We start from the raw sequence: 27,376 nt of genomic DNA on the forward strand, positions 1-27,376 counted from the left end.
AAATCTGAACTTTCCTCATGTATTTTTCAGGAGTAGAAAAGTCCTGGACGTATTACATCCTTTTATGGTCTCATTTTATCCTATTCCACTGGTATCAGGATGTCTTTCATCTTTATGATCTCAGAACAGCTTGAAACCAAGAGGCTTTAATCACCTCCAGGTAACTCAGCATGAAAAGAACGCACATTCACTTTCGACCTTTCTTACACCTATAGTGTCTATTCCGAAACTTGTTCTCTTTCCTAAGCAGACAAAGAAAAAGACAAAGATTATGGTCAAGTTTAGTGCTTTTAAATTGCTTGATAGTACATAAAAATGTTATGCTAGTTTCTTACTGACTTGTAGACAGAGAGCCCCTATCTGACACCTAGCTTTACATGGGCCATTCTGGCTTCCCATTGTGACAATCAATTCTTACCCTATTTTCTGTAGTCATAGTCTTTCAGAATTTTATACCCTAGCACTAAGAGCTTATAAACACACCTGGAGCAAATAATTTTTCTTATCCAAAAATAATTTTCTCACAGAGATTATGATTATTGTGAAATGTCATAAAGCTTTACAACTTTATATATTATAGTTTAAATTGTAGTCAACTATAACCTTCAGACTTTGTGTGTGTTTATTTATTAGTTTGCTTTTCTACTGTTTTTATTCCTAGACAGTTTTATCCCTAGGCAGTTACTCTAAATACACACACAATCACACACACACACACACCCTGGAAGGATAACATCATGACTAGGTTTTCGCCAAAATTCATTCTCCATATATGGGATTATTTTTCTCACTTATCAGTCTTGTCTTGACTTTTTCACCTGTCTTTCAGAAAAATACGAATTACGTTTATTGTATTATTGTCAAAAACTGATTATCATACTTTCGAAATCTTATTGAAATCTTTGAAATGAAGCTTGGCTTCTCCATAGATATACCAACTCAGGGCATTCTTGTATGAGACTTTTATTTTAAAGGCAAGTAACACAGTGTAGCAAGAGAAACAGAGTGTAGGTTTTCTTCCTTCTGAAGGCCAATAGATATCTGAGGTGCAAGCTCTCCAAGGGCCCTGCGTCTGTGCCGTATACCACCCAGATCTATGCAAGGAATCTTAGTTTTGGGAGTAGCTCAAGCAAAATTTTTTGAACTAGTATCAGTGGCAAACCATTAATAAAGATATTTCTGACCTTAAACATCTTAAATTTAATTGTCCTTATCTTAGCCTAGAGTCAAGACACCAGACATCCAAATATGACCAGAAATATAGAAAATTTTTTTTGGTCTAGCTGTAAATCAACTATCTCCACACCTTCACATGCACATTTCCCTTTACTATACATTAAAAACAAAAGCAAAAGCATGAGTATAAAATGCAGACTTTGTTTCATAAGTGGAAAAAAGACAATTAACATGTTGATTTAAAATCTCACTAATCAAAGTCAGCCATTACTCATATCACTCAGTTTGACATAATCACTATTAAAAATATGTTCCATTATTCAGTTTCTCCCAGCTGTATAGTTGATATTCTCTTTTATGAATATCTTGGACTTTTAGTCTACCTTTCTTTGGCATACAATATAGAAGAAATATCCTTCCATTCATTATCTTGCTATTAATCTTTTTTCCTCACATTTCAGATTCACCACTTGCTTCAATTTGAGTGAATTCCAAAGAGATGTGTCCCTGACAAGTCACGGGTGTGTGACCAAGACAACATTTCAGCTGCCCCAGCAACTCTAACCATGCGATCCCTTTGGCACCAGTTTGGATAGTTTACGTGTACATGCTAATAATTCTGAATACGTTAAGATGCTAATTACCCTAGTACTCTTTTAGGCACCCTTTCACTGGACCCAGAAAACCTACTATGTACGTACACACTCCTGGGCAACTACAGTGCTAGATAATATGGAAACAAGAGAGAAATGGGGTTCCTACCCCCATGCATTTATAGACTTACAGAGAATATAGACGGGTAAAAGGAGAATCAGAAAAGAGTGAGGTAAATGCTATTGTGGAATTCCTGGTAGACTGAAGTCTACAGAAGTTGTCTAAGGTGGAGTGTCAAGGAAATGGTAGCTACAACATACCCACACAGAGTAAAAGCAGTTGACTAGGGAAAGATAAGTTGGTGGGATAGATAGGAATTTAGAACATTCCAGGCAGAAGGGTCAGAAAGGGAAATGAATAGTTTATGTCCTGAGAGAGAGACTGAGGAAAGGAGAGGATGAATAAGCCAGGGGATGAGGGGTGTCTGGTTATATTTGTGTAGTGTAAGCACAGGAGGAATGCTGTAACAGAAGAGGCTGAGATGTGAGCTAAAATAAAATCTTACTGGACCTAGTAAACAAGTGAATGATAGAAATGGACGTTAATGAAATCAGGAGGGGGTTTGATAAGCCCCCCTAATTTTCTAGGAGTCCAAAAGTCTTTCTAGTCACAGGAGGCAGGTTGATATAACTTAAACACAATTCTCCATTACAGTCTTTTTCAGACTCTTAACTCTTCCTTAAGTGCCTTCCTTCATCTTTCTCTAAAACTCACACACTCTCTCATGCAGCCATCATATGGCACCTCTGTCATGAAGTTTTCCATTAAATTAATGAGTAATTGCATTTCCTCCTTCCTCTGACTCTGTATAACCTTGCTTAGGTTTTTTTTTTTTCCCCCCTAATACAATATCTTGAACTGTATATATTTGTAAATTATCTTCTCCTCTCACTTAACTAGTTTCTTGAGGGCAATCTCAGCCATTTTAGAGTCCCCTATAATATGATCATTCATAATTTATTAAGTTAAACAACATTACTTAGTTAAGCACAAGGAAAAATATTTTTCAAAAGCAGATGTTATGGTTTTTTGTTAACACTTGCACATTATAACAGTACATGATTAATCAAACTTTTAACGCTTTCTGGGGAGGGGAGTTGGAAATTTCTATAACTTTTTTTTCTTAACTATCATCTAATTGTTACTGCCAGTTTAGCTGATGCTGTTGTCTAGTCACTCAGTCGTGTCTGACTCTTTGCAGCCCCATGAACTGTAGCCCACCAGGCTCCTCTGTGCATGGGATGCTACTGAAACTGTAATTTAGAATGTATTTTTTCAGCTGAAAGAGCACCATTCACCACTGAGTAAAAAACTGAACCACCAACTTGTAGACAGATTGAACAGAAGAATAAACCAAAAGAAAAGAAACTATGTCTACTTTTAAACAGCATTTCTTTCTTAGGATGATGAGATTAGCCATATGTATGAACTCTTTAAACTAAATGCTCCTGATTAAAATAATTTGAAAATGACCATTCAACATATTTTTGGAACATGAACAGTATCACTTTATTTTCTATTTAGATGAGATTATTCTTTTAGATTATTATTTCTTGTTGAGTAACAGAGGTTTAAGTTCCCTTACCAACAGCTAAAAAAAAAAAAAAAAAAAAAAAAAAAGCATTAACTCCCTTCTGTGTGAGCATAGGTGCTAAGTTGCTTCAGTCGTGTCCAACTCTTTGTGACCCTATGGACTATAGCCCACCAGGCTCCTCTGTCTGTGGGATTCTCCAGGTAAGAATACTGGAGTGGGTTACCATGCCCTTCTCCAGGGAATCTTCCCAAGCCAGGGATTGGACCTGTGTCTGTTAGGTCTTCCTGCTTTGACAGGTGGGTTCTTTACCACTAGCGCCACCTGGGAAGCCCAATTCTCCTCTCTACATGCCCTCAAATTTATAATTGTTGATCTGGTCACACACACATACCGTAATGTAAATACTATATTTGTAACCTGAAAGTTGAGAATTTATTGATATAAGAACAAGCATGCTTCACGTGTAAGAGTACTATAATAATAATATTATAATTGAGGACTGAAAGTACCAAGCCCTTTATATGTTATAGCTCATTTTTTTCATATAACAACATATATATATATATATATATATATATATATATACTCTTGCTTTTTCTGTTTTGCAAATGAACAAAATCTAAGACTAAGACTGTTGAGATAAATTGTGTAAGGCCATACAGCAAGAAACAGGCAAAGATAGTATGTGAATTCATATTTTTATGACTTCAGAATCTAAGTTCTTTACCAGTATCTGCTGCAAACTTAGGCTCAATAGAATCATGGGATGAATAGAGGTACTACTCTATCTAAGCCTGTATTCTCCTTTAAGGCCTCCAGCTCATCTTTTTTTTTTTCACCTGGAAATTACATTTTTAAAAATCAAGATCCAATCAGATTGACACTTATTCTGTGATTATGTCTTATTTAGTGCCGTTCTACTACTGTATCTGATGAAAGTGGGATAAGTATAAAGTCTAAAGAATCAGGACCTGTGACTTTATACAGAAATAACTGTTTTGCTTTATCTTCATGAACAAATTTAAAGATGATGTACTCCATGAGCTTGAAAGGATCTCAAAGAAGAGCTGACAATCTCTCAGTTCTCCGGCCTGTATATTCCTGACAAGAGATGATCTAATAGAGCTCAGGAACTTACTACCTATCAAAGACTATGATTTTTGCCCCTGAGTAGTAGAGGAATTCTAATTCTTACTGAACACAAACTATCCACCTAAAATTCTGCCATATGATCTTGATTATACCATCATAAGAAAGCAAGGGAATTCCAGAAAAATATCTACTTCTGCTTCAGGGAATTCCAGAAAAAAATCTACTTCTGCTTCAGTGACTACACTAAAACCTTTGACTGTGTGGATCACAACAAACTGGAAAATTCTTAAAGAGATGGGAATACAAGACTATCTTACCTGCCTCCTGAGAAACCTCTGTGCAGGTCAATAAGCAACAGTTAGAGTCAGACATGGAACAATGGACTGGTTCCAAATAGGGAAAGGAGTACTTCAAGGATGTATATTGTCACCCTGCTTATTTAACTTATATGCAGATTACATCATGAAAAATGCTGGTTTGGATAACTCAAAAGATGGAATCAAGATTTCTGGGAGAAATATCAACAACCTCAGATATGCGGATGACACCACCTTTATGGCAGAAAGCAAAGAGGAACTGAAGAGCCTCTTGATGAAAGTGAAAGAGGAGAGTGAAAAAGCTGGCTTAAAACTCACTATCAAACAACTAAGATCATGGCATCCAGTCCCATCACTTCATGGCAAGTAGAAAGGGAAAACATGGAAGCAGTAATAGATTTTATTTTCTTGGGTTCCAAAATCACTGTGGAGAGTGATTGCAGCCATGGAATTAAAGGGTGCTTGCTCCTTGGAAGGAAATCTGTGACAAATCTACATAGCCTATTAAAAAGTAGAGATATCACTTCTTTAACAAAGGTCCATATAGTCAAAGCTATGGTTTTTCCAGCAGTCGTGTACAGATATGAGAGTTGTACCATAACAAAGGCTGAGTGCTGTAGAATTGATGCTTTTAATTGTAGCATTAGACTCTTGAGAGTCCCTTGGACTGCAAGGAGATCAAACTAGTCAATCCTAAAAGAAATTCACACTGAATATTCATTGGAAGGACTGATGCTAAAGTTGAAACTCTAATACTTTGGCCCCCCTGATGCAAAGAACTAACTCATTAGGAAATACCCTGATGCTGGAAAAGATTTAAAGCAAAAGGAGAAGGGGGCAGCAGGGGATGAGATGGTTGGATGGCATCATTGACTCGATGGACATGAGTTTGAGCAAGCTCTGAGAAATAGTTAAGGCCAGAGGAGCCTGGTGTGCAGTCCATGGGGTAGCAAAGAGTCCAACATGACTTATGGACTGAGCAATAGCAATAACAATACCATCATGAAGCCAGAGAAGAGTTTCCAACTTTTTGCTACATGTAATCCTTCAAATATTTGAGACTAAGACAATAAAGTATTCTGTCATTTTTTTCAAAGTAGACATGACTAGTTCCCTTATCCATTTTTCAAAATGATGCTTTTAAAATGTCCACACTATCCTAAGTGCATTTGGCTCTGGTTTTGTTAAATCTCAGCAAAGTTGAATGGCTTACTAAAGACGAAACTTGGCAGCCAACTGAGGACCCCAACTTTTCTAAGTTAGTTTTTCTGTCAATTCCCAGTTTACATTGTATGTGTGTGTGTTTTCTTTTTTCTTTCCTTTTTCAGCTATTAAATTATATGTAAGTGTAACTAAATCCACATTTAAGATGTCTAAGATGATTTCAATATATGCTACATGCAAAGCCATATCTTCTACCTTGGCTATTTTTGCTGAATTGACAAGATGCGAGATGAAAGGTAATTACTAGTCTGTTAACACCCCTTTTGGTTCTGAATCTCATAATCCCTGATTGAAGACAATAAAAAGCCATGGCTGAGGCTTATGGGTTTTGGTACCTAACCCCAGATATCCTCCCGATACTCATTAAATAAATAATAAGTAGACTTATTCCCACGTGGCAGTAGTGGTAAAGAACCAACCTGTCAATGCAAGAGACAGAAGAAATGAGGGTTTGATCTTTGGATCAGGCAGATCCCCTGGAGGAAGTCATGGAAACCCACTCCAGTCTTCTTGCCTGGAGAATCCCATGGACAGAGGAGTCTGGTGGGCTACAGTCTATAGGGTCGCAAAGAGTGGGACACAACTGAAGTGACATAGCACACACGAATGCACACACAATTAATTGGTACAATTTAAAAAAAAAATAAGGTCAAGATATTCTTGCCGTTAATGAATACAATAGGGATCAAGTTTTATTAAATCATTTTTAAGAACAGATGAATTAAAACTGAGGAGAAAACTTTAAAGAGAAAACTTTGAAAAGAAATCTGATTAACAAAAATTAAATTGGTATTTTAAAGTTATATGCACAATATAGTGTATGTTTCTTCAGAAAACAATTTTATCATTTCATCTTAAAAGTACACTTTATAAAATTATTTTTTAAATGATAAAACATAGTAAGGCATTTCCAAACAAGAAAAAAATAGTTGTCCTCTCATGACTAAACAAATCAGGCTGTTCATTTTCTTGTTTTCTCTTAGTCTGGACTCAAATACATAAGTAATGTAAACATGTATTTTAAAATATTTTCTTTAATTCCTCAACTATTATTTTGCAGAGTATGACTGACATCATGTCAGGCACATAGTTTTAGAACACTGGAAATGTAAAGCAGCATAGGAGAAAATAAAGCTTCGCTTGCCCAAGTGGTTTCAGTTTTCTGAAGTTACAATTCTCAATTTGGCTTTTCATCTTCTCCCTGTTGGCACTTTAGACTGGATACAGGAGCTGAAGTCCAGCCATCAGCACTTGAGCATCACATTTACAAAGAAAAGCAGACATCAAACTTCCACCGTCTGTGCACTCCAGAGCAAATGTGCCAGGAGGGAAACCAGTTGTCTGTGTGGCCTGTCTCCAACCTTTCTTCTGCAAAACTGTGCATAGAAAAATTTTCAAGGTCTTTGGAATCCCGAGGGAGCTAGAGGACCCTCATGACTAGGGCCATTTTGCCCACCTCTTCTTACACAGAGAGAATGTACCATTAAGGGAAATGTTCTGCTTAAATACCTCAAATGTGAAAATGGATTTTCAGCACTTCAAAGATAAAGGTGGGGGATTATACAGAAAATGGGATGGCCATGGATATGATGTAGCCCAGCTCACGACTGATGTTTTCACTTGATATGTCTCTGAGTATATAACACAGTGTACACTGAATGATGAATAAATCTTAAAAAAAAAAAAAAAAAAAAAAAAAAGAGGGCTAGAGACGACTACCCTACATTTAAGGAGAGGATTTTGCAAAACAATTCATGCTAGAAATGTTCTCTGGACTTACAGGGAGGACCTTCACAATACCCCACGGCTATAAACGATCTAATGTGTGCAGAGGTCTCAAACATTCAGTCCCTATTTAAGATTTTGTATCAGTAACTTACTTCTTACAAGAATTTAAGAATTTACAGGTTAATAAAATAAACTTAGACATGAAGGAAAGAAAGCAAACTTCCAATTCTCTTCGTTGTTTTTGTTCAGCCGCTGACTCTTTGCCACTCCATGGACTGCTGCATGCCAGGCTTCCCTGTCCTTCAGCATCTCTGGGAGTCTGTTCAAACTCATCTCCATTGAGTTGGTGATGCTTTCTAACCATCTCATCCTCTGCCGTCCCCTTCTCCTTTTGCCTTCAATCTTTCCCATCATCAGGATCCTTTCCAATGACTAGGCTCTCCACATCAGGTTGCCAAAGTATTGGAGCTTCAGCTTTAGCATCAGTCCTTCCAATGAATATTCAAGGTTGATTTCCTTTAGGATTGGCTGGTTTGATCTCATTGCAGTCCAAAGGACTCTCAAGAGTCTTCCCCAGCACCACAATTCAAAAGCATCAATTCTTTGGTTCTCTGTCTTCTTTATGGTCCAACTCTCACATCCATACATGACTAGAGGAAAAACCATACCTTTGACTATACAGTCCTCTGTCAGGAAAGTGATGTCTCTGCTTTTTAATATGCTGTCCAAGTTTATCATAGCTTTCCTCCCAAAAAGCAGCACTCACCATCCACAGTGACTTTTGAGACCAAGTAAATAAATCTGGGACTGCTTCCACTTTTTCCCCATCTATTTGCCAATAAATAGGACCAGATGCCATGATCTTAGTTTTTTGGATGTAGAGTTTTAAGCCAGATTTTTCACTCTCCTCTTTCACCCTCATCAAGAGGACTAAAGAGACAAAATTTTCTAATGATGGTGAAATGAATATATTTTCTATTTTGTTCTTCATGAGGTTCATTCTAGTAATGGGGGTAATCAGTCTTTATTTGAATGTGTACTATGAATGAGGGCTTCCCTGATGGCTCAGTGAGTGAAGAGTCTGCTTGCAATGCAATAGATGCAGATTTGATCCCTGGGTCAAGAAGAACCCTTATAGGAATAAATGATAACCCACTCCAGTATTCTTGCCTGGAAAATCCCATGGACAGAGGAGCCTGGGGGGGCTAAATTTCATGGGGTCACAGAGATTTGGACATACCTATAGTGAAAGCTATTACAAATAGCTGTGAAAAGAAGAGAAGCAAAAAGCAAAGGAAAAAAGGAAAGATATTCCCATTTGAATGCAGAGTTCCAAAGAACAGCCAGGAGAGATAAGAAAGCCTTCCTCAGTGATCAGTGCAAAGAAATAGAGGAAAACAACAGAATGGGAAAGATGAGAGATCTCTTCAAGAAAATCAGAGATACCAAGGGAATATTTCATGCAAAGATGGCCTCAATAAAGGACAGAAATGGTATGGACCTAACAGAAGCAGAAGATATTAAGAAGAGGTGGCAAGAATACACAGAAGAACTGTACAAAAAAGATCTTCATGACCCAGATAATCACAATGGTGTGATCACTCACCTAGAGCCAGACATCCTGGAATGTGACGTCAAGTGGGCCTTAGAAAACATCACTATGAACAAAGCTCATGGATGTGATGGAATTCCAGTGAAGCTATTTCAAATCCTGAAAGATGATGCTCTGAAAGTGCTGCACCCTATATGCCAGCAAATTTGGAAAACTCGGCAGTGGCCACAGGACTGGAAAAGGTCCGTTTTCATTCCAATCCCCAAGAAAGGCAATCCCAAAGAATGCTCAAACTACCGCACAATTGCACTCATCTCACACGTTAGTGAAGTAATGCTCAAATTCTCCAAGCCAGGCTTCAGCAATACATGAACCAAGAACTTACAGATGTACAAGCTGGTTTTAGAAAAGGCAGAGGAACCAGAGATCAAATTGCCAATATCCTCTGGATCATCGAAAAAGCAAGAGAGTTCTAGAAAAACATCTATTTCTGCTTTATTGACTACGCCAAAGCCTTCGACTGTGTGAATCACAATAAGCTGTGGAAAATTCTGAGAGATGGGAGTACCAGACCACCTGACCTGCCTCTTGAGAAACCTGTATGCAGCTCAAGAAGCAACAGTTAGAACTGGACATGGAACAACAGACTGGTGCCAAAAAAGAAAAGGAGTACGTCAAGGCTGTATATTGTCACCCTGCTTATTTAACTTACATGCAGAGTACATCATGAGAAATGCGGGGCTGGATGAAGCACAAGCTGGAATCAAGATTGCCAGGAGAAATATCAATAACCTCAGATATGCAGATGACACCACCCTTATGGCAGAAAGTGAAGAGCAACTAAAAAGCCTCTTGATAAAAGTGAAAGAGGAAAGTGAAAAAGTTGGCTTAAAGCTTAACATTCAGAAAAGTAAGATCATGGCATCTGGTCCCATCACTTCATGGGAAATAGATGGGGAGACAGTGGAAACAGTGTCAGACTTTATTTTTTGGGGGGCTCTAAGATCACTGCTGATGGTGATTGCAGCCATGAAATTAAAAGACGCTCACTCCTTGGAAGGAAAGTTATGACCCAGCTAAATAGCATATTTAAAAGCAGAGACATTACTTTGTCAACAAGGTCCGTCTAGTCAAGGCTATGGTTTCTCCAGTGGTGATGTATGGATGTGAGAGTTGGACTGTGAAGAAAGCTGAGCACTGGAAAATTGATGCTTTTGAAGTGTGGTGTTGGAGAAGACTCTTGAGAGTCCCTTGGACTGCAAGGAGATCCAGTCAGTCCATCCTAAAGGAGATCAGTCCTGGGTGTTCATTGGAAGGACTGATGCTGAAGCTGAAACTCCAATACGATGCTGAAGCTGAAACTCCAATACTTTGGCCACCACATGCGAAGAGTTGACTCGTTGGAAAAGACCCTGATGCTTGGAAAGATTAAGAGCAGGAGGAGAAGAGGACGACAGAGGATGAGATGGCTGGATGGCATCACCGACTCAATGGGCATGAGTTTGAGTAAACTCTGGAAGTTGGTGATGGACAGGGAGGCCTGGAGTGCTGCGATTCATGGGTCGCAAAGAGTCGGACACGACTGAGCGACTGAACTGAACTGATAGTGACTGAGCACACACACTCAGTATGAATGAAGCAGTTTCTAAACATTTTGTTACTTATTCTTAATTATAGTTATTAAAGGTATATATATATATTCCCATTTTGAATATAGTTTGTTTGAAACAGGTCAAATAACTTGTCAAAAAAACAAACTGCAGGCAATGTTTACAGTGGAAATTTGAATTCAGATTCATTGATACTAACTCTGAAAACATTTTTGGCTCTGATATGTGAAAATTAAACACACACACACACACACACACCCCTTACAAATTCAAACAGTGTTGGCACATATTTTCTATAAAATGAAAATTTCTGTCATAGCTACTCAATGTCCCCATTGTAATGTGAAAGCAGCCATGAACAATACAGAAACAAGAGTATGGTGTGTTCTAAAGGTACTTTATTTACAGCAACGTTTGAAGTCCAGACTTGATCTCTGAAAGTTTGCTTACCCTTGGCTTAAAATACCATAAAAAGTCATTAACATGTTAACATAGCTCTATAAGTAATAATTGTGTGGTAGAGAAGCAAGAGAAAAGCAGTAGCTTTAGAAGGACAGCATACCCAACTATCTAAACTCTTTGTAATATTTTATCTATGGATTATGCAGTTTTCATAAGAGTAGACATAGTGAATTGAATTAAAAAGTAATGGAAAACCCATTAAAGACGATATCCATAGTGAATTAAAATTAGAAGAGGTCAGGGACATGTAACCAACATGAAGAAAGGGAATCTTAAAAATTCTTGTGGTAAACATAAAGCTATCTAGAATCTAAAGAACCACATAATTGCAATAAATGTTTCATATTATGCTACAATCATAGGAGATACTGTCAAGTCACTAGCTATTAATATTCTTTCTCTCCAGACCAAGATGAAGTAAAAGGGACTGCACTTATACTCCAACCTGAAACAACTGAAAACAAAAATATGAAACAATTTTTTTTTTTAGACATTAAATACAATGTAGTGCAGTGAATAATCTCTGAGAGAGCAGAAACTAAGGAAATAGGTCAGACAACTGTTTCAGTTTATTGTCTGGAGAGAGCAAATTCCAGGCTGCAACAGAAGTAAGGGAAACTTAGGTAGAGCCTAGTGGGCTTGCTTAGTTGAGGAAGTCAGAACTAGGTGCCAAGTTCACAAGAGTTACTTAGCAGAATACTATAGAAGAGAAGGTTATACAGAGAGAGCTCCAGAGATTTGTCAAAAGGGCACCTTAGACCACTTAGCTGAGAGTGAACATCGTCAGGTAATGATGAGGAAACCGTCTCAATCCAGTGAAAGAACAGCGGGTAAGGATTTTACAGTTGAACAACACAGGTTTGAATTGTGTGGGTCCAGTTGTATTCCAATTTTTTTCTTCAATAAATGTACTATTTATTGAAGCACATAAAGCCATTATCCTCCAGTTAAAATTATATATATACATATGTATATATATATAAATACAAAATTTATTCATGATAAAAACTTTCAGCAAACTAGGAACGAAGAGGAACTCTGTTAAATTGATAAAGAACATCTGTATAAAATCTAAAGTTAATATCATACATAACTGTGAGAAACTCAAAGCTTTCTCACTAAGATCATGAACAAACCAAGGATCTTCTCTTTTATAAAAGCTTATAGCATCTTCCCAGAATCCTAGAAAATACAAGGGTCAATTTACCAAGACAATATCTTGATTCTACATGAGCATCAAAATACATGAAACAAGAACTAACAGAACTGAAAGGAGAAGAAGAAAAATCAATTTAACTGGTGATTTCAACACCCCGTAACTGTTAAAGAAAATGAATTTGTAAATTAAAAACTTACAAAGAAATAAATAAACATTTGATAAAGTACCATGAGAGCTACAATGGATTGAATCCACAGAACCATGGATGGATACGGAGGGCTGAGTATAAAGTTATAAACACATTTTGTTTTCATTTATTTTTATTAGTTGGAGGCTAATTACTTTACAATATTGTAGTGACTTTTGCTATACATTGACGTGAATCAGCCATGGATTTACATGTGTTCCCCATCCTGAACTCCCCTCCCACCTCCCTCCCCATCCCATCCCTCATTTTTTGACTTAACAGAAAGTTGGCACCCTTTAATATCATTGTTGTTCAAAGACCAACCTCTTTGCCACTTAATCTGAAACAAAACCAGAATCTGAAATTGGTATTTTTGTTAAAAGCCAAAATGTAAACCAGCAAAGAGACCAAACTACTGCCTCGTGATTTACAAGTATAGTACTCTACAGTACTCAGAAATATTTTGACTCAGTAGTTCAGCAAAATTCACAGCTACTCTGGTCTCATGTAGTGGTTTTTAAGAACAAAACTCCAAAGGCTCAATCTTTTTCAAAATAATTTAACAATGTCTCAGAACAAGATCAAAAAGGTCTATATGGTTGTGAAACTATCCAACATCAAGAAAACAAAATTCACATCAGCTGGCATCTGATAAAAAATGATCTGTATGTAAAGAAGTGTTTCCCAGGTGGCATTGTATTAAAGGATCCCCCTGCAAAGCAGAAGCAGTTTCAATCCGAGTTGGGAAGATCCCCTGGAGGAAGAAATGGCAACCCACTCCAGTATTCTTGCCTGGAGAATCCTATGGACACAGGAGCCTGGAGGGCTACAGTGAATGGGGTTGCTAAGAATTGAACCCAACTGAGCGTGCACACATGCACACCTAATGAAGGCACCGCGATATGCCAGTTAGAAACTTATACTAGAAAAGGTCACGTCAGGAGTAAAGTAGTATCTGTCCTGCTTCAGATAACAAAGTTAGGACAAATTGGTAGCTGATTAAAAACTCAGCTTACTTTAAAACTCTCCAAGGGTTTGGTGGATTCTTTGTTTTCCGTAGAAGGGACTCCATAATAGGTAGGAAATTAGGAAACAATGAATTAAAAAACTATTTTGAGTCTAAATATTTTGTTGTAATGAAGTAGTCTTCATTACTTACTATTGTCTCCTTACTAAAATTCAGTATCTGATAATAAGCTAATTCTAAAGTATAGTATGATTCATGGGGTTTTTAAATCTCAATACCAGTAAAACATTTTAAAATACGTAACTTAAAATGAAACATAAAGTATTCTTCAGTGAAACAGCCTGAGTGATTTTGAATTAAATTTTGAAAGCAGAATGTATGCAACTTCTTTTTAAAAATATTTCCCCAGAGTGACTTTTATAGAATTATTAACAGCAGTTAAATCAAATATGTGTCAGTGTCATGAGATTGACATATTGTACTTCAAAGCAGTAAAACTGATTCATAGGCATTCATAAAACCTAAATCATTGGAAATATTTCACATAATATTTTGAATATTAAAAAAATCCCACAGACACAGTTTTAGAAGTCCATTGATTCAGAAGAGTATTCATAGGATTTTCTAAACCGGTGCTTATCTTTTTAAACAGGTTTTTAGTTCTCTGAAGCCAAGATCAAAGGTTCATATTTTACTTTATTAATTAGTAGAAGAGATCCTCCTATATTTGAAGAAAATATGGAATAAAAACAGGTATGATCTAAATATTATAAGAAACCAAGGCCAGTATTCTAAAGAGGAAATAGGATCTTGGTTAGGCTTCATCAGATTGAAGTCTATTAAGCTAACAAAGATTTTGAGAGGAATCTAATATAAGGTAACACTAAAGTTGCCTTTACTTAGACAATCCAAATAAAAGACTCAAAGAAAGACTTAATATACAAAAAAGTTTTCAGGTGTGAAACTGGTTCAGTTGAGACGGACACAATTTTTAGTGCATTTTTGTTAAACTGAATGAGTGGACTGCGTGCTAAGTTGCTTCAGTCGTGTCTGACTCTGCGACACTATGGACTGTGGTCGGTCAGCCCCCTCTGTCCATGGGATTCTCCAGACAAGAATACTTAGCCATGCCCTTCTCCACGGGATCTTTCCTACCCAGGGGCTGAAACCTCATCTCTATGTCCCCTCCACTGGCAGGCAGATTCTTTACCACTAACACCACCTGAATGAGTAATGAGATATAAATAATATAATCTTTGTATAATGATAGGGTAGCAGTAATTACTGTGCATCAACTAGGCATTAGACATTGCTAGAACTGAATCCTGTTACTCAGTGGGGTTAAACAAGTGCAGACTAAATAAAGCTTTTAGAATAAAGCTAAAATATTAAAAAAAAAAAAAAAACTCAGAATTTCAACTTGTATTCTCTTGAAAGTAAGGGGGAAATGTCATTCGTACTAATGAATTACATTTGTGGAAAAAACTAACTCTAAATAAATCTAATGTCATATGTTAATTATAAAGTTAAACATTGTAATTATCATAAATCAATGTTCCAAATGTTAAATCTTTGAAATATTAATCAAAACCTGAGTAATTGTAAAGAAAAATCAAAAGGGTGAATGCTTATGAAGCAATAGGGCAAAATATCCATGTGTGCATATTTTAAAGTGCTTATAAATCAAAAAAGAAAAAAAAAACATGAGATACCATTGTAATATTGAAATTTCTACATTAAAACAAGTCTAAATTTTAAACATGAAAGCCCAGATTATATAGCACTATATTTTAAGGAAAATTATTCTAAATTTTATCAGTAATATAGTAGCAATTTTAGTTGTTTGAGAATTGAAAATTATATAATGTAAAATGTTTCTGTCTCTGTAGCGACACTTGATTTTTTAGAGACATTTTTGTGGACTATGTCAATCAAACTTTAATCTATCTAACATCTATCTAGGTCTCTGTTCACCTCTTAATATTATATATGTCATCTACTACTATATTATAAAACATAAATACAGAGATGAGGTGAAATACAAATAAATAAAAGTACTTGTTGAATTGATCTGTTGCAAAGAGCATTGCCTGGGCAATGAAGATGGGAGCGGATGGCTCTGCTGGTAACTGAAGCTGTCTTTAATCTCAATGAGCTCACTAATCTTTATGGTTCTTTCAGATTCTACATTTATTTAATTCAGGAAATGACATCATCATAGTTGCCTCTTTTAAATCAAAGGTGAATTTGATTTGCCAGTTCTTTTGGACACATTCCCTAAGGCAGAGATTTTTATTCAAAGTTGGCTTCATATAAAACTCTTGAAAGCTAAGACATGGATTCTTCCAGTTCAGCCAAGACAAAGGAGAAGATCCTGTACTCCTTTTCAGAGTCACTTTAATTGTCACAGCTCCATGACTTATACCTGATTCCATAAGCCTCTTAAACTGCATTAATGTGTAATTAGTCTCTCGGTCGTGTCCGACCCTTTTGCGGCCCCATGAACTGTAGCTCGTCAGGCTCCTCTACCCATGGAATTTTCCAGGTAAGAATACTGGAGGTGGGTGCCATTTCCTACTCCAGGGCATCTTCCCAACCCAGAGATTGAACCTGCATTTCTTAAGTCTCCTTCATTGGCAGGCAGATTCTTTACAACTAGTGCCATCATGTATTTAGGTTCAAATGCCTAAAACTCAATGTTCTTTGAGAGCATAACATTGGGACAATATAAAAGGATGCCATTCTTCATTTTTGGTTCAGTAAATTAATAAATAGTGCATTTACATTGCATGATATTTGAGGCCAGGGCTTCCATATTCTTTTCACAGGCCTAACTTCTTGCTGCTTATCATCTCAAAAAAGGCTTATGAACAGTTCGTAATTAAGATGGTAGATGAATTTAATTTTGAAACTGTGACATCAGTTGAAAAGTTGATTCCTCTTTGAATGCTAAACCAATAAATATAAATGTGAAACAATTAATGGACTAAAGTACAAACTATGCTATTTTTTGTTCAGTTAAAGTGTCATCATTACTATGTATAGTGGTTCTCAGGAAAAGGATTGATTATCATTTCATCTTTAGTTTCTTAGAATCTATATAAAAGATGCAACCTCTGAATTGGGACAAAGAGAAAAAAAAAGGTAAGTAAACTTTAACCTAGATGTCACAATAGTTGACAATCTTTCTATAAGTAGAATCTTTCTATAATATGAAAGAGGTCTCATCTATGGGACAAAGCTTTGCTGCTAGTGTATTTCAACAAAGCTTGAATTTTCAATAGAACAAACATCATCCTTCAAGTTGGGCCATCTCTGGTTAATTCAGTCTGATTCCATTATATTATGTGGTCAGTGTCAGGGGCCAGTAGTAGTGGCTTGAATTACAACATGCAGTGTGTAAAAGCTGTGTTTTATTTTGAAATATTATTTTTCCTAAAGAAATATAGTTATTAATGCTTCTATCACTTGGCAGAAAATGATATAACTGGGTAGCTAAATGCCTGAAGCACTTTTCAGGATTCAAGACAATTAATTTGAAAACCAAACTCTTTGCCCATATCAGCATCTGTCCAGCAACTTTGTTTAGGGTAAATTAAATTCTACTCGTTCCTGGTTCTTGTTTTTTTTTTTTTTGTAAAAGAGGAAATTCAATCTAACCCTTCTCTTTCCGTATGCCTCACATAACCTGAAGCATTTTGATACGTTTTCACATAAAGAGAACAAATTTTAAAATCTTCACCTTAGATGGTCTAAACAGGAAATACCTATAACTATCAGTTGCACTTGTATCTAGCATATTCTGTTCCACAGCTTCTAAAATTCAAGGTAAGAGATAGCTCAACAAGATCAGGCCTAGTATATTACAAAGTTATCATGCAGGCATATACTGATAATCAAGACAATTTAAAATCATCTGCTCAGAGAAATTAGGTAGAACTTCATTTAAGCTATCAAAGTAGTAAGTTAGCTCTGTCGGCTCATTTGCCAGTAAATCCCTAATTGCAACTAAATATGCAATCTAAATGTGCTAACGTGATAGGTGAAATAACATTACAAAAATCTACATTGTGATGGATTGTTAAATGTGAACTCTCAAATTTAGAAAATAATTGAACAGTTTTTAGAATTAATCTACATTCTGAGCTTGATTTATATCAAGGCATTTACAACTTAACTGAGTTATTCTAATCAAAATCATTATTAAACATTTATAAATTGGCCCCATTATTATGAATGGATTCAGAGAAAATGACAATAATGCTCAAGTGCTGGGATTACATGAAGGTTTATTTTCTACCTTTGTACTTTTCTGTATTTTCAAAAATATTTAAACTATGTATATATAACTTGGTATTCTGGAAATGAAGTATTTCTTTGAAAAGAAAGATCTCATTTTCTAGAGTACTGTCTGTGATCAGGCTGAATAATATAAGGTGTAGCTCCCTGGGACACACACTAGCATTAGATTCCTTAAACTAAAGAGTTTAAGAGTTTAACTGAAAAGTTTATTCTTCTGTTTATAAGAATAAACAGAAAGCAATATGTGTGCATGGAGAAAGAATGGCAACTCACTTTAGTATTCTTGCCTGGGAAATCCCATGGATAAAGGAGCCTGGCAGGCTACAGTCCAAGGGGTCACAAGAGTCAGACATGACTTAGAAAATAAACAACAACGATACATGTGCAAGCATATGACAGACTCACTCTATAACTGATTTTGACTGAAAGCAGGTCAGGGTAAGACTTCTTAGGGTCATGAGATGATCTGACTTGAAAGATGGAGTATGACAGGTAGAGAGGAATAGGAAGGAAGATGCTTCAGGTTAAGATTATTACGTGGATGAATGATTCAAGGTTGGAATCAGTCTGAATGTTAGTGTGGATGAGAATGCCCATGTGTGTGTGTGACTGAGAGAGAGAAAAAAAATGTTGTAGAGAAGCAGAATATACTGGAGAGAAATGAGGTGATCCATAGATGCAGTAGTTATAAGTAAGCAGAGGACTTTTTTTTAAAGTGCTTCTTTACTCTTTGAGGTCAGACATCTTGTAGAGCTTTACTATGTTGATTTTTTTTTTAATTTTCATAATTATGAGAATAGGACTAAAGCTAGAAATATAACTGAAAATCCCAATGAGTATCTTCTTATCAAAAAGTATGATCATCAGTCTTGTGGAATTTGATTTATTGCACCTTCTCCCACTTTATTATATAAACATCCAAAGACATTGCATCTTAGAAGCAGGAAATGTTTAGAAATCACCTGAGGATATATAAAACCTGACTGCTTCCTCAGATAAATATGTATGTAGCACATATGCTGGACTCTTGAAAATGATCTTTCCAGAGCCTTACGAATCCTAAGATTCAGGCCCTGCCCTCAAAAGAACTTCAATCCACAGGAGCTTCTACTTACACAAGTATATTTACTTAGAGATATAGTTTACTTTAGAGTGATAGTTACAGCTATCTTCAGGTCACATGATTGGATGCACATATGAGACTTTTATTTCACTTAGCAAAACATCCAACAATTTGACATAGACACCTGACAAGGAGTTTCCAGCATTAAGCTCACAAAATATGCTAATATGCCTGCCAAAGTCCATATTTTCTTACATAAGTTGGTCTTTGTCTTCACACAGTTTAAAGGCAGGTAAGCTGAAGATAATATGCCTGCTTTGATGACATTGTGGGCAGCAAGGTGATTCTATGGTTTTCTCCATTGCACATACTTCCATGTCAGACTTTTCCAGGAAAATTATAAACTTTTTATTAAATTGTACTATTTTTCATCGAATACAAGACAAAGACAAAACAAAAAACTGGACTAGTTATTAGCTACTCAAGTGATTATGTAAATCTAATTCACTTCCACTTTTTTCTTAATACAATACAATGTTCTAAGCACTTCAGTTTGAAGAGATAATGGATTAGTGGCAACACAAAATTGGACATTACCAGAAACATTTTAAACATTCTTTTTTCCATAAAAGTAAAAACAGCAGCAACTAAAACACTGGCATATTAATATCTTCTAAATTATAGGAAGAATAAATTTCTATTCTAAACATGACTATTCAAAATAGTATCAACTGATCACAAATAAATGTATATAGAATCATATGAAGTGATATGTCAAAGTCTTCTTTTATGAATAAAGATAAGAAAAACTAGCTCTAATTCCTTGAGACTATTTCAGAGAAGTTAAATTAGAACAGGCTCCAACATCAGAATTTATTTCCTTGATTCTAAGATTAGACCAAGGGACAAAGAGGTGCCTGGAGCATCATCAACACATGACATTCTTTAAAACAGACTACAAAAAAAAAAAAAAGACTACAAATAATAATGTGGTATGACTGCTAAATATCAGAGGACCCAATAGAGATCCCGAAAGGTGACTCCTACTGGAAGGATGTGCATCAACCCCCTATTTCAGGCATTTGCTTGATGCAAAACTCCCTAAAATAAATAGAATTTCACTCCTCCCCTGTGATGTCTCTCTCCCCACTAAGTCATTTAAAACTTAAAAAACCAAAGGAAACAATAGCAGAACCACCGCAAAAAGGGACAGAAAGGCTCCGCAGAATAAAATACAAGCCTTGTCAAGGTCCCCATGGGTCCTTTTCCACCAGGAACTAAAGAAGAATGCTTCATGGTACTTTTTCTTTTAATATCTAAACTCTTCATTTCTGAAATAAACTACTGGCTGCCTTGTAATAGCAATGTAATACTTCTACAGAATTAAGCTATTTAAAATGTACAGTCATAAAGAAATGAAAATAAAAAAGAAAATGTACAGTCATTCTGAGCTGCCTCTGTTTAAATAGACACATGTTTACTCTCTTTGACCACCGTTATTTGTGTATACCTTAAATAAGCTTCTATATTGGTTACATTATTTGTGCCATTAAATTGCACTTTACTGAGTTTAACTGCCATCTCCTGAGAGGAAGAACCCATTGTAAGATTAAATAGCTTTCTTTTTGTGATTTGCCAGTTTAAAAAAGCAAAATGCTTGGCTTTTGCTGAAGGCTGAGTATTGAGATTTCTTGTAGGACTACAAAGTCAATCTAATCAGGGCCCTAATGCGCATTCACTATGGGAAAATTATGAGCTAGTAAGTGCAACAGCGCTTCAGTTGCTAAGTTTGCTAATGGCAAGTTTAACAGAGTCAAACTAAAAAAAAGAATTGTAAGATTTCATACTTAATTTGGGAGGGTTTATCCCTATAGGTCTATCATTATATATAACAAATTTTAAAATTGCAGTTCACACATTTCTTTCCTTTAAAATAATGCTCATCTTTTGACCTACCAAATGAAAAATAGCAACTTTCAAGTAATATAAAATGCTTAATCAAGAAGCTCAACCTTATAATCCCCAAATTTGATGGGGGTAGGGAACAGTGGCTAATTATGGATATTACTTTACATAGAACTTAGGTTAAAAGAAGTCTTGAGCAGGGGCTTTTGTTGTGGTCCAGTGGTTAGGAATCTGCCTGCAATGCAGGGGACACCAGTTCAATCCCTGGTCTGAGAAAATCCCACATGCCACGGGCAACTAAGCCCATACACTGCAGCTGTTGAGTCCACAGTCTGCAACTTCTGAAGCCCACAGCCCTAGAGTCTGCACTCCACAAAGAGAAACAGCCGTGGTGAGGAGCCTGAGCTCCACAGCTAGAGAAAAGCCCATGCAGTTATGAAGACCCAGCACAGTCAAAAATAGATAAATATATGTCTTGAGCTAAAAAAACTTCCTACCATTGGTCACCACTGATGAACCAAGCAGTTTTTTTGTTTTTTGTTTTTTTTTTTCCAGTAGAGAAATGAACTTATCACTACTGCTTCTTGTACACAGGTTTTTTATTATTAACTGTTATGCACACTAAGGAACCTGTATCTTAGTTATATGTATTCAAGAACTCCTGAAGGAAAAGGAGGGAAGCAGAAGGAAGAAGAGGGAAAAAAAATAAAAAAGAAGGTAAAGAAGAGGAAGAAAAAGTGAGATAAAGAGACAAGGAGAAATAGCCTTCTGTTAGAAGCATAATTAAAGCATAATTTCCTCTTGCAAAATGAAGCTCTAAATAGCACCATATTCACTTTCAAATTTGTTCCCAATGATAATTTGCTATGGTTGTCCAGTATTATAAATAAACTAATCACACTAGACTAAAAGGCATGCTTTGACTCTTTGTGCTTTGCATTTTCAAGACCTATTATTTTGGTTTTTGTTGTTATTGTTGATGATGATGAATTGTCAGTAAAAGGATAATTTAAGGAAGAATCTATCACAGTCTGCATACTCTAAATCTCAGAAGTTTCCTTTCCAAATTAACTGTTAGGAAAAAGCCATTCAAATTTTTGTGCTAATATGTACAATTTTAAATTAAAATCTATCCTTTGTCATAAAACAACTCAGTAAAAAAAAAAGGTATTTTTCTTCACCTAATTTAACCATTGGTAAATATTCTAGTAGCCAAGAACTATAATGTTTTCTGAGACCAAGTCAAATTATCACATGTTCAAAAGGCAAGCATACCTTTGTAACTCTAGAAATTTTCTGTTTTGTATATTATTACATCATCAGGTTTACAAAATATATTTTTATAATAATTTTATCATATGTTGACAAGCATCTGCCTAAGGGTACAATTTTGAACATTTCTTTTCTCTAGAAGAATAATATTGTGATTATTAAATTTCAACTCTAGAGATAGAGAAAAAAGAAAAATATTTCAAAGAATTACTATGATTCAAAATTTTTGTGGCTCCCTAAAGAGCTCATTGAAAAATAATTAAATACCAACAAATGGTACAAGTTATAATGATATTGAAGAACAATATATTTTGAAAACAATGTATATTTCATTAACTTCATAGGAAAACAAACAAAAGAGTAAATAATATATGTTAGTGAAATTCAATTTTGTGGGTGTCATCTATATTTTATGTGCAAATAAAGACAAATTAGAAAATTGAGGTTAACCAAGCAATCTCAATGCTGGAAAGAAAGCCTCGGACTGGTGTGCAGGGATGGAAAACATTTTCCTTCTTCTCTCCTATGTTTTTTGGTTGTCTTACTATTTAAATAGAAAAGGACAGAATACCAGGAGAAAAACAAATTTAATTTTCTACAATGTAGGTTCATAAAATATGACACTCCTAGGCAGCCTGGTAGTTGAGGTTTACACAACATTCCTGAGCTAAGAAGAAAGGGGTGGGGCCCCAAAGGGGAAGACAATTCCCAGGAAGACAAGAACAGCAAATGCTTGGTAAACAAGTATTCACCTGCTGTGCAGATAAATCTTTCACCTAAAGAAAGTTATTTCTGATAATACCTCTCTTCCTTATAAAAGAAGGGAAGTTAGACACCCTAACTAAATTTCTTTAGGCAGTTAAGGAAGAGGCAAAAAGCTTTCCTGAGTGTGTTGTTGTTATTGCTCTGTCCCTAAGCAGTGCCCAACTCTTCACAACCCCATGGACTGTAGCCCACCGGGGTCCTCTGTTCTCCACTAGTCCTGAGTCTCCTGGGTTTTAATTGCCTTCAGCTCAAAACAATCCACATGCCAACGTGATACATTTCAGGGAGGCATAGTCTGCTCCCTCTCAGCTTATAGGAAAAAATTAAATCCTTGTAAATTCCCATTTCTTATGACAGTTTCCTCTATAGCTGTCATTTTCTTTTCTGCCTCCCTTCAGTGCACAAGTAGATAATGTTTCTATTCATGCAAGCTCTATCATTTAAGATCATTTTGTTTCATATTAGCACCAAATAAAAACAAAACAAAACAAAAAAGATGTCTGTTAAAAACAGGGTATACAGAAACAAAGGTATCCCAGACAGCTCCATGGTAAAGAATTCACCTGCAATGCAGGAGGTGCAGGTTTGATTCCTGGATCAGGATGATCCCCTGGAGAAAGAAAGGGCAACCCACTCCAATATTCTTGCCTGGGAAACCCTATGAACAGAGGGGTCTGGTGGTCTACAGTCCATGGGATCACTAGTCGGATACAACTTAGTGACTAAACAAGAATATATTGAAGTAATATTGTTGATGTTGGATTAAATATAGTGTTAATATTATTTTCACTCATACTTTTTTTTACAATTTTAGTGGCTATTATAAAATTTTAAATTACCTATGTGCCTGCATGCGTGACTTAACATTATATTTCCAGTGTACAACATTACTCCCAAAGATGTGGAAACTAGGTCCTAGAAAGGAAATATGATCTGTCCACAATTACTGGGAAAGATGGGACAAGAGCTAATATCAAATTTAAGTTATGTGACTCCACATTCATTCCAAGAGTTCTCTTGATCTTGTCCTTCGATTAAGTATTTTCAGTTGAAGGATGCATACACATGCACACTGTATATTGTAACATACAGTTACAAAGAACATGAAATAAAAGGGCTTGAATACTCTTTCTTTGGTCGGAACTGCTCCCTATGTAATGATTGTTGTAATTTTCCAATTTATTTTTAATGTGTACAGAGTTTCCCAGGTGGCTCAGTGGTAAAGAATCTACCCGCCAATGCAGGAGACGTGGGTTTGATTCTTGGTCTAGGAAGATCCCCTGGAGAAGGAAATGGCAACCCACTCCAGTATTCTGGTCTGAAAATCCCCGTGGACAGAGGACCCTGGCAGGCTACAGTCCATGGGGTCGCAAAAACATCAGACACGACTTAGTGAGTAAACCACAACAAAATCTATAGAGTGAGATAATTATGGCCTTATTAAAAACCTCTTTTGCTCAAATAAATTTTAAATCTTTCATAAGAGAAAATAAAGCTAATTGAGGCTGTAAAACCTGTAGCATAAATAGAAGCAACAAAAATTTTGGTGATTAAGCATTTTTACTGGATTTGTGAAAATTAGTTAACAGTGAATAACACCAGCTGCAAAGTGGCTAGAGTTACATGTTTTGATTGAAAGAAATAGTCCACAGGAGTCATCTTTGCAGATTTAAGGATGTTCTTCCAGTGTGTCCTTTTCTTAACTAGGAAAGTCAGAAGTCCTCTAGAGAAAGATAGTATCTCCTACCTAGAAAAATGTACACTTGCAAAATCTTTGAAATTGCAAACGATACCAAAGGACTCATTCCAGCCTCTGTCTTCTGGCTTTTAGATTCCTGGGGTACAGGTTAAGAACCTCTTCATCCTACCCTAAGTGCCCCTAGTCACCAAGTCTAAGCAATAAGTGTCTACTTAAAGGTGAATTATGTGACTTTCTTTGTTTGATGCCTAGATGATTGAAAGGACTACATATAGAAAGTAACTATTACAGAAAGAAGAATAGTCTCTGTCCAAATATTATCAGTAAGAGAAACTGAAAATATGGTTTTATTGATTTGAAAAAAAAAACAGCAAGCTGCAAGGGTATAGAAAAATCACATAGAGTAGACTTCAAAGGAAGGAATATTATCAGTTGTATAAGGGAACTTTATAGTGATAAAGTGAATAATTCATCAAGAAAACAAACCTAAGAACGTATACCCCTCAAAAAGTTGCTTCAAAAACAAGAAAAAAATGACAGTACTAAGCCCTCAAGCCATAGTTGCAGAGGTTTTTTTTTTTTTTTTTTTTTTTTTTAATAAAATAAAGGCTTTCATTTATACTATCACAGAAATTGATGTAATTTGCATTTATGGAACACTTAAATAAAAAACACACTCATACATACACAAACACTGTTTTTTCAAGAATATACACCAAGATAAAAAAATAGTGGACTGATTCATTTTGCTATACACCTGAGGGCTTCCCGGGTAGCTCAGCTGGTAAAGAATTCATCTGCAATGCAGGAGACCTCAGTTCGATTCCTGGGTGGGGAAATTCCCCTGGAGAAGGGACAGACTACCTACTCCACTATTCTTGCCTGGAGATCCCTATGGACAGAGGAGCCTGGAGGGCTACAGTCCATGGAGTTGCAAACAGTCAAACACGACTGAATGGCTAAGCATAGCACACAGACACCTGAAACTAATACAACATTGTAAATCAACTATCAGTTCAGTTCAGTAACTCAGTTATTTCCAATTCTTTGCGACCCCATGGACTGCAGCATACCAGTCATCCCTGTCCATCACCAACTCCCAAAGGTTGCTCAAACTCATGTCATTTGAGTCAGTGATGCCATCCTACCATCTCATCTTCTGTCATCCCCTTCTCCTCCAGCCTTCAATCATTCCAGGCATCAGGGTCTTTTCCAATGAGTCAGTTCCTCTCATCAGGTGGTCAAAGTATTGCACGTTCAGCTTCAGAATCAGTCCTTCCATGAAATTAACTATAGTCTAATAAATTTCTTTTTAAACTGAAAGGGTTAAGAGGTACAATTGAGTATGTATAAAAATAAATAAGCTACATGGATAAATTGTATAACACAGCCCTAAACCAAAATTTTATAATAAGTTTATATGGAGTAAAATCTATAAAAGTTTGAGTTTCTATGTTTATACTTGGACCTAATATAATTATGTAAATCAATTATTCTTCAATAAAAATAGCCATAAAATGAAAAAAATGCAATCTTAAAAATTATCATAAGAATACATAAATAAAAGGGCAACAAACAAAATCATAATTCCAGATACAGACCCTCACATTTATGGTCAAACGTTTTTCCAAAAAGTCCCAGTTCAATTCAGGTCAGTCATTCAGTCATGTCCGACTCTTTGTGACCCCATGATTGCAGCACACCAGGCTTCCCTGTTCATCCCCAACTCCCAGAGCTTGCTCAAACTCATGTCCATCGAGTCAGTGATGCCCGCCAACCAATCTCATCCTCTGTTGTCCCCTTCTCTTTCTGCCTTCAATATTTCCCAGCATCAGGGTATTTTCAAATGAGTCATTCTTTGCATAAGGTGGCCAAAGTATTGGAGTTTCAGCTTCAGAATCAGTCCCTTCAAGGAATATTCAGCACTGATTTTCTTTAGGATGGACTGGTTGGATCTCCTTGCAGTCCAAGTGACTCTCAAGAGTCTTCTCTAAAACCACAGGTTACAAGCAGCAATTCTTCAGTGCTCAGCTTTCTTTATAGTCCAACTCTCACATCTATTGACTTCCCTGGTGGCTCAGATGGTAAAGCGTCTGCCTACATTTCAGGAGACCTGGGTTCAATCCCTGGGTTGGGAAGATCTCTTGGAGCAGGAAATGGCAACTCACTCCAGTATTCTTGCCTGGAAAATCCCGTAGACAGAGGGGCCTGGCAGGCTATTCCATGGGGTCACAAAGAATCAGACATGACTGAACGACTTCTTTCTTTCTCACATCCATACATAACTACTGGAAAAACCATAGCTTTGACTAGATGGACCTCTGTTGGTGGCAAAGTACTGTTTCTGCTTTTTAATATGCTGTCTAGGTTGGTCATAACTTTTCTTACAAGAGCAAGCATCTTTTAATTTCATGGCTGCAGTCACCATCTGCAGTAATTTTGGAGCACAAAAAATAAAGTCTCTCCCTGTTTCCCCATCTATTTGCCATGAAATGATGGGACCAGATGCCATGATCTTAGCTTTCTGAATGTTGAGTTTTAAGCCAACTTTTCACTCTCTTCTTTCACTTTCATCAAGAGGCGCTTTAGTTCTTCTTCACTTTCTGCATAAGGGTGGTTTAATCTGCTTATCTGAGGTTATTGATATTTCTCCTGGCAATCCTGATTCCAGCTTGTGTTTCATCCAGCCCAGCATTTAGCATGATGGA

The sequence above is a fragment of the Muntiacus reevesi genome, chromosome 5 (assembly GCF_963930625.1).
Source record: "Muntiacus reevesi chromosome 5, mMunRee1.1, whole genome shotgun sequence".
In the NCBI taxonomy this organism is placed as follows: Eukaryota; Metazoa; Chordata; class Mammalia; order Artiodactyla; family Cervidae; genus Muntiacus; species Muntiacus reevesi.